Genomic DNA, 7,992 nt, shown 5'->3' with positions numbered 1-7,992 from the left:
CCCCCCAAAAATTCCCAGGACAGGTACAGCACAGTGGTAGATAGAGCCGAACGCTCCCTATACACTGTCCCCAACAAACACTCCCAGGACAGGTATAGCTCAGGGGAGATACAGTGGAACCTCCCTCTACACCAGGGATGGGAAAACTACGGCCCGCGGGCCGCATGCGGCGCGCCAAAGGTCTGTATGCGGCCCACCAAGATCAAGTCATAAAAATAAAAAATAAAATATATAAAAAAAATTTATTTAAATTTTTTTTATTTTTTTTTCTAAATTTTAAGGTTAATGGGGGGCGGGGCTGTTGGGTTACTGGAATAGGGTGGATACGTTGACTTGAGTAGGGTGATCATTGCTCGGCACAACATGTGTTTCATGTGAAGTTTCTACTTTAAAATATTAATTAATAAAAATTAATTGTTTTTTTTTCTTTAAACTGAGTTACTTTGTTTTTCAAATAAATGTGTTTCATATAAAGTTTCTTCTTTAAAATATTAATTAATTAAAATCAATTGCTTTTTTTTCTTTAAAACCTTTTATTTTGGCTATTTTAAATATTAATTATTTTACTTAATATACTATGCGGCCCTTTAAAATTGTGAATTTCTGAATGTGGCCCTTCCACGGAAAAGTTTGCCCACCCCTGCTCTACGCTGTCGCCAGCAAACACTCAAAGTACAGGTACAGCACGGGGTCAGCTGCAGAGTGAAGCTCCCACTACACTGTCCCCGGCAAACGCTCCCAGGACAGGGAAAGCACGGGGTGAGACACAGAGTAAACTTCCTCTACACTGTCCCCATCCAACACTCCCAGGAAAGGTAAAGCACAAGGGTAGATACAGTGGCAATATCCCTCTACACTGTACACAACAAACACTCTCAGGAAAGGTACAACATAGGAGTAGATAAAGAGTGAAGCCTCATCTACACTGTCCCCATCAAACATTCCAAGGACAGGTACAGCACGGGGTTAGATGCAGAGTAAAGCCCCCTCTACACTGTTCCCATCAAACACTCCCAGGACAGGCACAGCACATGGGCAAATACAGTGGAAATCTTCCTCTACACTGCACCCATCAAACACAATCAGGACAGGTACAGGACGGATTTAGATAGAGATTAAAGCTACCTCTGCTCCACCCTCACCAAACACTCCCAGGACAGTTACAGCACGGGGTTAGATACAGAGTAATGCTCACTCTGCACTGTCCCCATCAAACATCCAGGACAGGTTCAGCACAGGGGTAGATACACAGTAAAGTTCCCTCTACACTGTCCCAAACAAACACTCCCTTGGCAGGTACAGCACAGGTATAGGTACAGTGTAAAGCTTCCTCTACACTGTCCCAATCAAACAATCCTAGGACATGTACAGCACGGAGTCAGGTACAGAGTAAAGCTCCGTCTATACTGTCCACATCAAACACTCCCAGGACAGGTACAGCAAGGTGTTAGATATAGAGTAAAGCTCCCTCTACTATGTTCCCGTCAAACACTCTAAGGACAGGTCCAGCACGGGGATAGATACAGAGTAAAGATCCCGTTACACTGTCCCCATGAAATACTCCCAGACAGGTGCAGCACTGCGGTAGATACAGTGGAAAACTCCCTCTACACTGCCCCCATCAAACACTCTGAGGACAGGTACAGCACGGGGTTAGATACAGATTAATGCTCCCTCTACTCCGTCATCGAGAATAATCCCAGGACAGTTACAGCACGGGGTTAGATACAGATGAAACTCCCTCTACACTGTCCCCATCAAACACACAGGACAGGTACAGCACAGGGCTAGATACAGAGTAAAGCTCCCTCTACACTGTCCCCATCAAGCGCTCCCATGACAAGTAAAGCACTGGGGTAGATATAGTGGAAATCTCCCTGTACACTGTCCCCAACAATAACTCCCTGAACAGGTAGAGCACGGGATTACATACAGCGGGAAGCGCCCTCTACACTGTCCCCATCAAACACTACCAGGACTGGTACAGCACAGGGGTAGATACACTGAAATCTCCCTATACACTGTACCCAACACACACACTCCTCGGACCGCTACAGCACAGGGGTAGATAGAGCGTACAGCTCCCTCTACAATGTCCCCAACAAACACTCCCAGGAGAAGAACAGCACAAAGGAGATACAGCGAAAGATCTCACTACAGTGTCCCCATCAAAAACTCCCAGTTCAGGTACAGCACAGGCGTAGATACAGTGGAAATCTCCCTCTACACTGTCCCCAACAATCACTCCCAGAACAGGTAAAGCACGGGGCTACATACAGCGGAAAGCTCCCTCTACACTGCCCCCAACAAACACTCCCGGGACAGTTACAGCACGGGGTTAGATACAGAGTAATGCTCACTCTGCACTGTCCCCATCAAACATCCAGGACAGGTACAGCACAGGGGTAGATACACAGTAAAGTTCCCTCTACACTGTCCCAAACAAACACTCCCTTGACAGGTACAGCACAGGTGTAGGTACAGAGTAAAGCTTCCTCTACACTGTCCCAATCAAACAATCCTAGGACATGTACAGTACGGAGTCAGGTACAGAGTAAAGCTCCGTCTATACTGTCCACATCAAACACTCCCAGGACAGGTACAGCAAGGTGTTAGATACAGAGTAAAGTTCCCTCTACTATGTTCCCGTCAAACACTCTAAGGACAGGTCCAGCACGGGGATAGATACAGAGTAAAGATCCCTCTACACTGTCCCCATGAAATACTCCCAGACAGGTACAGCACTGCGGTAGATACAGTGGAAATCTCCCTCTACACTGCCCCCATCAAAGACTCTGAGGACAGGTACAGCACGGGGTTAGATACAGATTAATGCTCCCTCTACTCCGTCACCGAGAATAATCCCAGGACAGTTACAGCACGGGGTTAGATACAAATGAAACTCCCTCTACACTGTCCCCATCAAACACACAGGACAGGTACAGCACAGGGGTAGATACAGAGTAAAGCTCCCTCTACACTCTCCCCATCAAGCGCTCCCATGACAAGTAAAGCACTGGGGTAGATATAATGGAAATCTCCCTGTACACTGTCCCCAACAATCACTCCCTGAACAGGTAGAGCACGGGATTACATACAGCGGGGAGCGCCCTCTACACTGTCCCCATCAAACACTACCAGGACTGGTACAGCACAGGGGTAGATACACTGAAATCTCCCTATACACTGCACCCAACACACACACTCCTCGGACCGCTACAGCACAGGGGTAGATAGAGCGTACAGCTCCCTCTACAATGTCCCCAACAAACACTCCCAGGAGAGGAACAGCACAAAGGAGATACAGCGAAAGATCTCACTACAGTGTCCCCATCAAAAACTCCCAGTTCAGGTACAGCACAGGCGTAGATACAGTGGAAATCTCCCTCTACACTGTCCCCAACAATCACTCCCAGAACAGGTACAGCACGGGGCTACATACAGCGGAAAGCTCCCTCTACACTGCCCCCAACAAATACTCCCGGGACAGGAACAGCACTGGGGTAGATACAGTGGAAAGCCTCTAAACTATCCCCATCAAACACTACCATGACAGATACAGCACAGTGGTAGATACAGTGGAAAACTCCCTGTACACTGTACCCAACAAACACTCCTCCGACCGGTACAGCACATGGGTAGATAGAGCGGCAAGCTCCCTAAACACTTCCCCCAAAAAACACTCAAAAGAAAGGAACAGCACATGTGTAGCGACAGTGGAAAGCCACCAAACTGTTACCATAAACACTCCCAGGACAGTTACATCACCGGAGTAGGGAGAGCGGAAAGCTCCCTCTATACTGTCCCCATCAAACACTTCCAGGAAAGGTACAGCCTGGGGTTAGATACAGAGTAAAGCTGCCTCTACACTGTCCCCACCAAACACGCCCAGCACAGGTACAGCACGGAGTTAGATACAGAGTAACGCTTCCTCTACACTGTTTCCATCAAACACTCCACGCACTGGTACAGCACGGGGGCATATACAGCGGAAAACTCCCTCTGCACTGTCCCCAACAAACATTCCAGGACAGGTACAGCACAGGGATAGATACAGTGGAAAGCTCCGTCTACAATGTCCCTATCAAACTCTCCCACGACAGGCAAAACAAAAGAGTAGATACAGAGTGAAGCACCATCTTCACCGTCCCCAACAATGTGGCGACACGGGGCTTTTCACAATAACTTCATTGAAGACTACTCGTGACAATAAGTGATTTTCATTTACATTTTCATTTCACAGGGCAAGGTACAGAGTAAATCTCTCTCTACACGGCCCTCAACAAGCACTCCCATGACAGGTAAAACACAGGGGTAGATACAGCGGAAACTCCCTCTACACTGTCCCCAGCAATCACTCCCAGAACAGGTACAGCACGGGGTTACATGATGCAGAAATCTCCCTCTACACTGCCCCCAACAAACACTCCCAGGACAGGAACAGCACAGGGGTAGATACAGTGGAAAGCCTCTAAACTGTCCCCATTAAACACTACCAGGACAGGTAAAGCGCAGCGGTAGATACAGTGGAAAGCTCCCTATAAAATGTCCACAACAAACACTCCCAGGACAGGAATAGCACAGGGGAGATACAGCGGAAACTCCCTCTGCACTGTCCCCAACAAACACTCCCAGGACAGGTACAGCACAGGGTTATATACAGTGGAACGCTCCCTCTCCACTATCCCCATCAAGCACTCCCAGGACAGGTAAAACGAAGGAGTAGATACAGAGTCAAACCTCATCTGTTCCCAACACAGACCCAGGGAGGTACAGCACAGGGTTAGATACAGTGTATAGCTCCCTGCACAGTGTCTCCATCAAACACTCCCAGGACAGGAACAGCAAGGTGATAGATACAGAGTGAAGGTCCCTCTACATTGTTCCCATCAAACACTCCCAGGACAGGTACAGCCCAGGATAGATACAGAGTAAAGCTCCCTCTACGCTGTCCCCATCAAACACTCTAAGGACATGTACAGCACGGTGTTAGATACATATTAAAGCTCCCTCTCCTCCGTTCCCCACCATAACTCCCAGGACAGTTACAGCACGGGGTTAGATACAGAGGAAAGTTCCCTTTGCACTGTCCACATCAAATGCCCAGGACAGGTACAGCACAGGGGTAGATATAGAGTAAATACCCCTCTACAGTGTCCCCAACAAACAGTCCCAGGACAGGTACAGCAAGCGGTAGATACAGAGTAAATCTTCCTCTACACTTTCCCCATCAAACACTCCCAGAACAGCTACAGCACGAGGTCAGGTACAGAGTAAAGCTCCCTGTACACAGTCCACATCAAACTCTCCCAGGACAGGTACAGCACAGGGGTAGATACAGAGTAACGTTCCCTCTACACTGACCTCAGCAAACACTCCTGGGAAATGTACAGCTCGGGTTAGATAAAGGTCCCTCTACTTTTTCGCCATCAAGCATTCCCATGACAGGTACAGAACGGCGGCAGATACAGAATAAAACTACCTCTACGCTGTTCCCATTAAACACTCACAGGACATGGACAGCAGGAGGTTAAATGCAGAGTGAAGCTGCCTCCACACTGTCCCCAAAAAACTCTCCCAGGGCAGGTACAGCACGGGGTTAGATACAGTGTAAAGCTCCCTCTGCACTGTCCCTATTAAATAACCGCAGGACAGGTAGAGCACAGGGTAGATACAGTGGAACTCTCCCTCTGCTGTGTCCCCATCAAACAGTTCTAGGACAGGTTGAGCACGTGATTAGATAGTGAATCTCCCACTACACTGTCCCCGAAAAGCACTTGCGGGGTCGATACAGCATGGGTTAGATATAGAGGTAAGATCCTCTGCATTGTCCCCATCAAATACTCCCAGGACAGGTACAGCACGTCGTTAGATACAGAGTAACGCTCGATACATTCTGCCCCACAATCACTCCCTGCACAGGTACAGCACGTGTTTAGATACAGAGCAAATCTCCCTCTCCTCTGTTATCATCAAAAGCTCCCAGACTAGGAACAGCACGGGGTTAGATACAGAGTAATGCTCACTCTACACTGTCCCAAACAACATTCCCAGGGCAGGCACAGTACGGGGTAGGATACAGAGTAAAGCGCTATCAACATTGTCCTCATCAAACACTCCAGGACATGTACAGCTCGTGGTTAGACACAGATTAAAGCTCCATCTACACTGTTCCCATTGAACACTCCCAGGACATTTACAGCACGATGTTAGATACAGAGTGAAGCACCCTCCACACTGTCCCCATCAAACACTCCCATGGCAGGTACAGTAGTATAAAATTCCCGCAACACTGTCACCAAAGACGTGCAGTGTACGTGGATTGGTCAAGCTGAATTGTCCCTTCATTTGAAAAAATGAATTGAGTACTCTAAATTTATAAATAAAAAAGAAGACCTCCCATATGTTTGCGTTCATTGGATGGGACATAGATTTTGAAATTCGCAGGTTGTGTGCAGCTGGACAGAACCTGAGACCGGTCACACTAGGAAGTCTATATGCAATAATGGTCGCCACACTAGATGGATGTGGATACTTTTGAGAGGGTACAGAGGCGGGCTCCCAATTCTTGATAGGTTTGGGTTTGGGCTGAGGCTTGTTGTGTGGGCCCGCTTGTTCTTTATGTCCCTCATGTCAAACTTGTCACTGAATTAAATGAGCTCAGGTTATTTGGATTTGCAGATGGGTGCGAGGCAGATGTGATTGGTGTTGCCGCTGTTAAATATGTTGGCAATTCAGCCTTTGGAAATGGCACTTCCGGTCTCAGCCGGGTGGGGGGAGGAAGTGAGTGGAATAGGGAGCATCGTGTCGCTGAACGCGGATGACCTACTGTTGTTAATGTCGGATCGATTGCAAAGAGTGGGCAGAATGATGGGTTTATTGGAGATGTTTGGGGCCTTTTCGAGTTCAAAATTGTTGTCAAAATTCAAAAGTGTTGGAAAAAATGAGGTGTTTCCGCTGAATGATGCGGGGCGGGAAGCAAACGTGGCTGCCCTACCGTTTAAGATGGTCGGGGAACGGTTCTGGTACACGGCGATCCAGGTAACGCATGAGTAGGCCACAATGCATAGGTGGAACCGCTTTCTTCACAAAGCTTTGTATCAATCCCAAAATTAATCCCACTGCTCCGCTCTCTCCCCATAGTCCTGTATCCATCCCCAAACTAAGGCCAGCACCGCTCTCTCCCCAAAACCGTGAATCAATTCCCAAACTAATCCCACTGCCCCATTCTCTCGCCAGAGCCCTGAATCAATCCCCAAACTAATTCCACTGCCCCACTCTCTCCCCATGGTATTGTATGAATCCCAAACAAATCCCACTGCCCAGATCTCCCCCATAGCCCTGTAGCAATCCCAAACTAATCACGCAGCCCAGCTCTCTCCCCACAGCACTATATCAATGCAGAAACTAAACCCACTGCTCGACTCCCTCCCCATAGCCCTGAATCAATCCCCAAACGAATTCCACTGTCCGGCTCTCTACCCATAGCCCTGAATCAATCCACAAACTAAACCCACTGCACGACTCCCTGCCAATAGCCCTGTATCAATCCACAAACTAAAGGCACTGCCCCACACTCTCTCCATAGCCATGAATCAACCCCCAAACCAATTGCACTGCCCCACTCTCCAAACTAAAGCCACTGCCCACTCTCTCCCCATAGCCCTGAATCAATACCCAAACTATTTCCACTGCCCCACTCTATTCCCATGGTCTTGTATCAATCCCAAACTAACCCCACTGCCCAGCTCTCCTCACAGACCCCTGCTCAATCCACAAACGAATCCGAATGCCCGCTCACCCACATAGCCCTGTATCAATGCACAAAATAAACCAACTGCACGACTCGCATCCCATAGCCCTGTATCAATCCCCAAACTAATACCACTGCCCCGCTCTCCCCCCATAGCCCTGTATCGATCCACAAACTAATCTCACTGCCACGCACTCTACTCATCGCCCTGTGTTAATCCTTAAACTAAACCCACTGCC

This window comes from Scyliorhinus canicula, unplaced genomic scaffold, assembly GCF_902713615.1.
Source record: "Scyliorhinus canicula unplaced genomic scaffold, sScyCan1.1, whole genome shotgun sequence".
Classification (NCBI taxonomy): Eukaryota; Metazoa; Chordata; class Chondrichthyes; order Carcharhiniformes; family Scyliorhinidae; genus Scyliorhinus; species Scyliorhinus canicula.
Note: the sequence above shows the minus strand (reverse complement) of the source record.